Source organism: Paramisgurnus dabryanus, chromosome 14 (assembly GCF_030506205.2).
Source record: "Paramisgurnus dabryanus chromosome 14, PD_genome_1.1, whole genome shotgun sequence".
Classification (NCBI taxonomy): domain Eukaryota; kingdom Metazoa; phylum Chordata; class Actinopteri; order Cypriniformes; family Cobitidae; genus Paramisgurnus; species Paramisgurnus dabryanus.
The window spans coordinates 32,754,466-32,765,336 of NC_133350.1; positions in this window are offsets into that span (position 1 = coordinate 32,754,466).

The window sequence follows — 10,871 nt, forward strand, 5'->3', positions numbered from 1 at the left end:
CATACTCTGATTCTTGATGTTTGTGCATCCCAATTATACAACGGATATTTTTTGTCCAAAGTTTCTAAAACTCCTTAATGACAAACTACTGTGAAAAAGCTGGATCTAATATACATTTTTGACAGAAAATAAACTTTTGATTAGCAAATTAATTAGGTGATGATCTTTACTATTATGTACCAACAACCACAGAATTACACTATTAACTTTACATGTTCATAACAAATGTGGAGTAAAGTTAACACAACCAGAGAAAAAACTAGCAAGCAAACAGTCAAGAGTCAAGAGTCCAACTAAAACAAACAGTAATCACAATAATGGTGACTTAAAATTAAACAAAACATCAACATCTAAACCTAATAAATGAATTGTGTTTTCTACAGCAATATATTTACTGAACATTCAGAAATAATGTTTTATAAAATAATAAAATGCAATGTTTCTCTATCATTTACATAACAATTAAACAAATCAATATAATAAACAGTTGTTGTTTTAAACATTGTGTGAACATTAAAACATGACATTGTCATAACATTTAAAAATGGTAAAATGTAACATTCCTCTAACGTTGAGACAACACAAAAACGTTCTTAGAACGTCAAGAAAACTGGACACTTTTTCCGTTGGCAGAACGTTTTTGGGAACCTTGGGAACTTTCAGGGAACGTTCTTAGAACTTTTTTCTGTTAGCTGGGAAGGGGGGAAACCCACTTAAGAGGCTAACAAAAGAAAAGTACCACTACACCGGCAAGGTATGTGGCCAGGACAAAAATGAAACAACTGGACACACCCAGCTGAAGGGGCGGTGGTACTGTCCAGTCTCAGGACTGACCCTGGATGTCTGGAGTAAGAGTGTTTAGTTTCTGTCACCATTACTTGTCTTTCTTTATGTCATTTGCCTGTCTGTTATACTAAAGTTTAATCATTTTATTGGAGCCAAGAACCGCCTTCACGTTTTAATTTCATTTCCTCTTAATACCAAGACAGTGAGTGTCATCCATTCAATGTAATTTTTAAACCTAAAGCCAGAATTACTTGCAGAATCATTTTACATTTATTCACAAAACCCAACACTCTATGCTCAATTTGGAATATGTTTTATTCACTTGTGCTGTACAGATGTAGTCTTAAATAAATTAATTTTCAAAAAAAGGAGGGGAAACATGACGGGGAAGTTATTATCATCAGGGGCGGAGTGGGACCAAAAAATCTACCGTGAAATTTCATAGACCACCAGCCCTCTGTTGTCAAATAAAAAATAAAAAATAAAATGGTTTCCTGTAAATAAGTGTAAGACAATTTCCCAAAGTGAGTGCGCGGCAAAAGCCACTCTCCACGATTCACAGTGGACTTCCCACTGAGACACATTTGGGTTTCAAAGACACACCTTTAGGGTGTCATACATTTGTATTCTTTTCTCTAAAAGCAAACTGTATATGAAATGCTACATGCACAAAGAATCTAAAATCTGTATCTTATTTGTTTTCTATTGAAATGTCTCATCGCAAGTGGTTACAATGGTCTCATATAACAACAGAATTCAATGTTAAAGTATATGTGCACAGCAAAATCCCCAGTGTTAAATTAACACTGCTCGGTGTTTATATAATCCACACCAAGATTGGTGTTAAAAAAACACTAAATCAGTGTTAAAGTTAATAAGATAATCAAGTGATTGAGTCATTAATGGTGAACAGCTGCTAGTCATTCCGTGTCAAATCAACAAAATTTTGGAATTGTTCCTGTCTTCAAATTTTTATTTTGTTGACTCTTTTTCTGGATAAAGTAATACTAAAATGAGGAAGAAAGCCAAAATATTAAATGCAATAGATAAAATGCCTAGAGTTTAATGAACACTATCATCATCTCTGTTTTAAAACTAAAATGACAACTTGCTTGCAGAGTTACATGGATGATAGGTTTAACTTCTAAAGAACTGCTGTAAATCTGGTTAATAAAGTAAGTCACCATTGTGCCAATTAGTGTTTCCTTTAGTTGGGTACTTGGGTCTTGAAGTTTTGTGTTATTTTTTTCTGCTTATTGTGGCAGTGTGTTTATAAAACACATCTGTTAAAGCAGAGAAAGATGAGAGAAACGAAGTCTATAACTGATACTATGTGAAATAGTATGAAAGTACAAGTCTTGGGATTCAATGATATCATAAAAAATTAATCACTGAATATAAGTGTTTAATTTATGTTCTGCCAACCCTGTGAAGCTCCCATGAAATCCAACAGTGCTGTAAAAGTCCACATACCCTGAAGAGTTAAACATTGTTTACTCAAATCTAATCTGTGGTTTCAATCAGACACACTGAGACATCAACAATCAGCCTATAAAACACAATCATGGTGACAATCAACAACAAAACGTCATGCCGCAATGCATGCTGGGTACCAGGATTGTAGAAAACTCATTCATAAATCCCATCATGCATTGCAACATGACAAAAATTTTGCAACTTTTTTACCATTAACTGTCACCATCGTTGAGATTTGTATCAGAAATCATGAAGTCTCCCTTAAACAAAAAACAACAACAACAAAAAACTCTAAAGCATTACGGCAGTCTTATTCAATACAATGTCTTTCCAAAGGGCTTTTTTATATGCCGGTTTCTTCATAATTAAATTGTGATCAGATGTTTCAATGATTTGTAGAGTAGAATATAATAAAAATAAACAATCTGAGAAGGTCTGGAAGGTTTTCCCTCTACATGAAGCAATGAACAAGTGGTCTTACTAAAACATTGTTGCTATTGCTAAAAGAGCAGAGTTAGATCAGTGAAGGTCAAGGGACAAATGCCTAACTAAAGGAAACACTAATCACAGTAATGGTGACTTCAAATGAACTCATAACAAACACAAACTTAAGATTTAATGTGATACATTTTGTGATAAATGTCTATTTGACTTGTGAGACATCACGTCAGAAAGAAGATTTGTCTACTAAATCACGCGTGTGGATGCTGGAATAGTTGAGCACTTGTATTTTGTTCTGACAGCTGTTTAGAAGTTAAACTTATCCATTTAGAAAATAAATCTGCAAGTTATCATTTTATTTTTCAAACAGAGATGCTGATAGAGAGGCAAAACGTGAAAGATTGCAGCTTTTGGAGGCATACACCCAACAATATTCATCTATTGCATTTAATAATTTGTCTTTCTTTATTATTTTAGTATTTTCTCCAGAAAACGAGTCATCAAAAAAAAAAAAACAGGAAAATGTCCAAAATGTAATTGATTTGAATGACCAGCAGGTGTTCACCATTAATGTCTTAATCATCACTTCATTATCTCATTAACTTTAACACTGATTCAGAGTTATATTTTTAACACCAGTCTTTTTTAACACCGATTCTGGTGTGGATTATATAAACACCAAAAAGTGTTGATTTAACACTGATAGAGTTAATTTAACACTGGGGATTTTCCTGTGTGAAACTTCATTCAATGTTGAAAGACACCTCCCATTCTAAGCATAAACCAATCACCCACTGTATAGAGATTAAGGACAGCCCTTAGTTCTACAACAACCAATCAGTACCAAATTCCTATATGCTTTGTTCTCTGGTTATTTAAGGAGATGTGTAGAAGATTTAGGCGGGACTTTCAATATCGAGAAATGTACCCCCATGATGCTGTCCTGGCACAGCATCATGTATTTTTATTTTACTTTGAGGAATCTGTAACCAGATCTTCATCTCATTACCAGGTATGCAATGGGTTTTCGTTTGATTTTCGTATTCGAATTGGAATGTAAATTGGCTTCTGAATTATGTTTTACCTACCTGGTTAATAAATTGTGTTTGGATTATTCTGTGTTGCTACGAAAGTTATTGACATGATTAGTAAATTACGATGTATCCTTGTTACCGCAATGTCTGAAAATCAGGCTAGTATTACGGACCAAAATCCCAGACTAGATGGCATAGTAGTACATCAGCGGAGGATTTTGGAGATCCGACTAGCACTTGGCGTTAGTTTAAGTTAAATTAGATGCGTGGAGGCTAATTTCCTGTTTAGAGTAACAAGTAAATGTTGTCTGACCACTCTAAATCAGATGAGCCTCAGCCTCTGGTTATTTCAATATTAATCTATCTAAGTTGCATATTAAATTATGACACGATTATACAAAGCTATCATTGGAGAAGACGGTCAGTTTGTTTTATGATAGTGGTCGTGAGCCTCTGGTTAGAAATAAATATTGTAATAATTAAGTTGCACCTCTATGGGGACTAAATAAAGTATGTTCAGAGATGAGCATGCGTAAAGGGCGGCATTCTGAACATATGGTCTAACCTCTAGCAGCGACCAAGCCTGATTCGGTTGTGATCGTGGGCCCGCATGATTATTAAATATTAATAAACGGCCGGTGCGTGAGTCCAAAGCGACATGAGTAGCCGAATGAACGGATGCAATAACAAGTAGGGCTAAACAAGAATAACCAAACATCCACCCAAATTCTGTAACTGTTAAAAGTAATTATCAATCCGATTTATATTAACATTATCTTGGAGTCAGATAATAATACAAAATTGCATAATGCCAAAACGTCATCTGCAAGCGCCGGAAAAGACAGAACGCGCTATAATCCTCGTTTGGATTCCGCCGTTGGGCCAAACGGATGGATGGGGTCATATTTGGCCCCTTACAAAGTGGTGATTCCCGGGACGTGATATTCAACCAGTGAGAAAATCTTATCAAAATGTACAAAGTACGACTGATTCGATCCCTGGAGAATAAGAGTTTTTTCATGGAGCTAAAGGTTTGAACTTCTTCTATTTCTTCAGCTGATGTGGTAAGTCAATCTTTTCTTTGCCTTTTAAAAATGTTTAAGGGAATGTTTTAAACATCCCACATTTATTAAATAGGTTGTAAATATACCTAATGTTAGACTGGAAATCAAATCCGGTGGGGCCTTTAAGAATGAAATGAAACCACATTATCAAAAAATGCTGTGTAACGCTATATGAAGAATGAATTGCTTTGCTCTGTTAAGATCTTTTGTTTACGTGCCTACGGACAACAAAAGATCGTCTTTCATTGGAGTTAAGTCATCCAAAATTTGTTCTGATTCTCAAACAAGGAAAACATCTAGAATCTAAATTTAAATCACCAAATTCTACACAATTGTTTTTGTTGTGACAGCAAATGCACAACCTAGAAAAGATAGCTAACAAACTTTAACAATTAAAAAATGATGTTGGATGATTTAAACTAATGCAATTAATGTGTTTGCATGTGAAAGGAGGACTTGGACAGTTGAGATGTGATAAGCTTACAGATAGTAAGGTTTTTAAATGCTGCATTTGTATGTAGATGTGATGTTTGACAATCAAGGGTAGCTATCTGTCTGCAGATCTACCATTTCTATGGAGATGTGATGTTTGACTATCAAGGGTAGCTCTCCGAGGAGTCTACTGTATTCAAGGTTGTGAGTGAGCCTTCTAAAAGATCACTCTGGACTGAATGAGGATGAAATCAGGAAGTCATATTACAATTACAAACTTCTAATTCAATGTATTCCTCCATTGATGAGATACAATTAAACAAAATCTAAAATTGTTGCAGGAAAATATAATGTTGTTCTAGGCCAATAAAACAGAAATGGTCTTATCTTTCACTGTGAGAAACCCAACTGAGATTAAAAGGGGCTTACCCCCACTCGGATAACGGGCTATCCATTGTTCCCAAGAGAGAACATTGTTTTTAAGGGAGACACTTGTTTTTAAGAGGAATACATTAGCATGAACCAATGAAAATCTGTGCCTCACACCAGTCTGTCCAGGGCTGACACCTTTTCACATTCAAATATATTGATACAGGAACATCTTGCAAACTAAAAACATCAATCTGGTAATCCTTAAGAGATCAGTAATGAATGTATTTTTAATTAATATTATTTTTAATATAATGTAATCTACATTGTGCTCAAGTTGCAATATACATTATATTATAATGGCCAAACAGGCCTCAGATGGTAAATATTGTGGTGTATTACATGTATGTATACTATATGAAATAACTTGCACAGGCCAAACTCACAGAATTGGTTCACTACACAGTGTGTCAAGGAGCGGAGCACGGTGTCACGTGTTGCCATGTTTTAACACTGAAAAATTACATGACACTCATGATGATAGTGAACCAAATCTCCTTCATTGGAAATCTCTAACCCATCTTTTAATCCAATACAGAGGTCTATTTTAATCATTTGATAACTTAACCTATGATAAATGCTGAACACAACAAGCAAAAGAGTCTTTTGGTTCAGAGATCTGAAGCAGGTGTGATGAGCTGATGAATTGCCCACAGGTCTGACTGAACTGAGCAACTTAAAATGAAGCCATTTGAGCTTATGGAAAAGTTCTCCAGCAGAAATGGAGTTTGAATGCTCACAGCAGACAGCATAAGAGTTTAAAATGCTATCACAGCTTAAAGTAATACACTGTCAGACTACACTGCAATAACAGTAGTCAATAAAAACTCTGACCAAAAGATGAAAAACTAATTTAACCTCTGAAAATAAATCTGCAAAGTAACATGACAATGGTACATCTATTCCCTAATGACTGATCACCAAAAGAAAAAATTTGTACCACATGTCTCAATGCAAATTGCAAAAGGGTTAAAAAACTAAAATTGCTTCTCTGCTTGTCCCTTTATCAGGTTGAAAGCTGTAAATCCTGGCCAGAGATGTCTGGCCTCATCAGACAAGACAGCGAACCCTGCAGAAAAACAATCTAGAAAACTGAGGATGGGTGTGAAGACATTCAAAGGCCATTTTACACCTTACTACACTATACCATCATGAATAGACATGGCCTCAAAATTTGCAACCCTAATTGTTAGAGAAAAAAATCCACCCATCTTCCAGACAAACACTGACTGTACAGCACACACATTGACTAAAACAATCTCGTAACACATCTGGTATAGACGTAAAGACTATCCAGACATAAACACTACACACCATACAACATATTCCAAACTTAACACTACATTTAAAATCAACATTCTCCTGTTACACAACAGAGACATCTAATCTAACACATATGCTAAAGTGATATCATTCACACCCATATTAGCAAAACTAAACTTACATGGCAAAGTCACACTTTGATGATTATGTTTTAATTGCAATAACAAACTTACTGTCTAAATCTCAAATCAATAATCTGACTGTCATAAGTGGGGACCAGTGGCGCCCTGATCCTCAACTTATCACTAAACAACAGCACAAAAATTTTCAAGAAACAATCAAACCATTTACATCTCAACTCCTAATATCAAAGGTGACTTAGCCAACATATCACATACACACCTATATAAGTATTCACATATCTCTACACTCATACACCTACTTATACACGCAAACACATTGAAATCTGAGATTCTAAATCTTCAAGTGTATGGACTACACATACTCATAAACATGCCTATACACACAGACACATACAGATACATATACACATAGGCACATACCTGCGCACATAGAAATCTAACATGAGATTCTGAATATTCAATTGTGCTCATGGACTCAACATGTTCTGAACATATTCTAAATTAATCTTAGGCCTACAAGGTGCTTATATTAGAAAATTCTGAGTTTCCCTCGAAACATTCATTATAGATGTGTGTATGGAATGATTACAACATTATGTGCCTATTACTATTATTATTATTATTACTATTATTATTATTATTATTATTATTATATATGGTCTACCATGCCCATACCTAAATCTATTGTAGCAATATTTTACTATCACGTTTATTGATACACCCTATGAGATGCATTACAAAATTTGACTTTAACATGTTCTGTTATTTTTTTTTTTTACATGACCCAATATATGCATATCTGAATGTTATTTAACACTTTCTGGTTTTTATTTTCTTTTATTTTCACATGACCCAATATGCATACCTGAAGAAGGTTATTTTTACATTTTCTGGGTTTTATTTTCATACAATCTATAATATGCATACCTGAAGAAGGTTATTTTTACATTTTCTGGGTTTATTTTCATACAATCTATAATATGCATACCTGAAGATCATTTTAACCATTCCTGGGTTTATTTTCATACAATCTGTAACATGCATATCTCAAGGTTATTTTAACATTTTATTTTCTGGGTTTTATTTTATAATATGCATACCTCAATGTTATGCCTTGTTGTTTTAACCTGATCTTTTGCATCTTCTTCTTCAATATCCAGAGACCAAGTACATTTAAATTCAACTAAACTCCAAATACAACAGTGGGAAAGAACATTGGTCATTTTATAGATCAGATATATTTGACCTGGTGAGACCGTACCACTTGCACTTTCCACATCAAGGTATCATGTGCTATGTTTTTTATTTATTTTATTTATGGTTTACACTATGAATCTCTTGATAATGTTGCTGAGTCTATCAGTATTGATCAATGTTCAATCAATGAATGGTCCTTAAGATGTGCAGGTGTTTCACACAGTGATGTATTGTCAATGACATGATCCCCACCTGACGATGTCTGAAATCAGAGGAGATCACCGTTCAGAGGTGACAACTTTCTTCAAAGGGACAGAACGTCTAAAAACAGGTGGTTTTTCGCAAAAGAATGGGACATTCATTGAACAAAGCACAGAGGCCTTGGTTGACACACTGAACTTGAACACTACGAACACTACAGAGATTGGACACCACCAAGAGCTAACATCTTACTGTATGTTGATCTCATCGGGACTGTTATGTTCTCCGATATGATCAAGCGGCGGAGCTGTAAGACAATTTCCCAAAGTGAGTGCGCGGCAAAAGCCACTCTCCACGATTCACAGTGGACTTCCCACTGAGACACATTTGGGTTTCAAAGACACACCTTTAGGGTGTCATACATTTGTATTCTTTTCTCTAAAAGCAAACTGTATATGAAATGCTACATGCACAAAGAATCTAAAATCTGTATCTTATTTGTTTTCTATTGAAATGTCTCATCGCAAGTGGTTACAATGGTCTCATATAACAACAGAATTCAATGTTAAAGTATATGTGAAACTTCATTCAATGTTGAAAGACACCTCCCATTCTAAGCATAAACCAATCACCCACTGTATAGAGATTAAGGACAGCCCTTAGTTCTACAACAACCAATCAGTACCAAATTCCTATATGCTTTGTTCTCTGGTTATTTAAGGAGATGTGTAGAAGATTTAGGCGGGACTTTCAATATCGAGAAATGTACCCCCATGATGCTGTCCTGGCACAGCATCATGTATTTTTATTTTACTTTGAGGAATCTGTAACCAGATCTTCATCTCATTACCAGGTATGCAATGGGTTTTCGTTTGATTTTCGTATTCGAATTGGAATGTAAATTGGCTTCTGAATTATGTTTTACCTACCTGGTTAATAAATTGTGTTTGGATTATTCTGTGTTGCTACGAAAGTTATTGACATGATTAGTAAATTACGATGTATCCTTGTTACCGCAATGTCTGAAAATCAGGCTAGTATTACGGACCAAAATCCCAGACTAGATGGCATAGTAGTACATCAGCGGAGGATTTTGGAGATCCGACTAGCACTTGGCGTTAGTTTAAGTTAAATTAGATGCGTGGAGGCTAATTTCCTGTTTAGAGTAACAAGTAAATGTTGTCTGACCACTCTAAATCAGATGAGCCTCAGCCTCTGGTTATTTCAATATTAATCTATCTAAGTTGCATATTAAATTATGACACGATTATACAAAGCTATCATTGGAGAAGACGGTCAGTTTGTTTTATGATAGTGGTCGTGAGCCTCTGGTTAGAAATAAATATTGTAATAATTAAGTTGCACCTCTATGGGGACTAAATAAAGTATGTTCAGAGATGAGCACGCGTAAAGGGCGGCCTTCTGAACATATGGTCTAACCTCTAGCAGCGACCAAGCCTGATTCGGTTGTGATCGTGGGCCCGCATGATTATTAAATATTAATAAACGGCCGGTGCGTGAGTCCAAAGCGACATGAGTAGCCGAATGAACGGATGCAATAACAAGTAGGGCTAAACAAGAATAACCAAACATCCAACCAAATTCTGTAACTGTTAAAAGTAATTCTCAATCCGATTTATATTAACACTATCTTGGAGTCAGATAATAATACAAAATTACATAAATGCCAAAACGTCATCTGCAAAGCTCCGGAAAAGACCGAACACGCTATTAATCCTTCCCATGCGGTTTGGACTTCGCCATTGGGCCAAACGGATGGATGGGGGATATAAATTTCACCCCCCTTACATAAGCAAATGCTGAAATCTAAAATTACAATAAAATGACTGCAAAACAACATGAAATACCAAGTGTAATAATTATTATTTAAAAGATCTTAAAGTCAACAGTTCCCTAGTTTTTGGTAAGCTAAAGCTTACTTTGGTTGCAAAGCAGTTGCTTATAAAATTATTAAGCCTGTTTGGAGAGAGATATTTTATGTGACAAAATGTCAGTCATCATGTGATAACGAAAATATAACGAGGCTTAAACTAACTTACGTGTTCTGAGCAGGTGTTGTCAGTGAACAGGCTGTAAACTGTTGGCTAAGTTTCAGACACTCGTGAAAAACTGATGCTGATTATCTGGGAAACATTCTCTAACAGCAGTCAAGTTGTCATTGTTTGTGTCAAAGTTGTGCATTTGTTGTAGCATTAAAACAGGAGATCAGACTTACTCTGCGCTGCTCAAAGTGATGCTCCGAGCCTCGGAGCTCCATTCCTCTGTGGGTGTGCGAGGCTATGCTTTTTTATTGGTTGTTGCGTTAAATCTTACCCAGATACAACAGTCCTATTTTCTGATTGGCTATTGTGTAGCCTCTTACTTTATTTTTTGATTGGCTGATA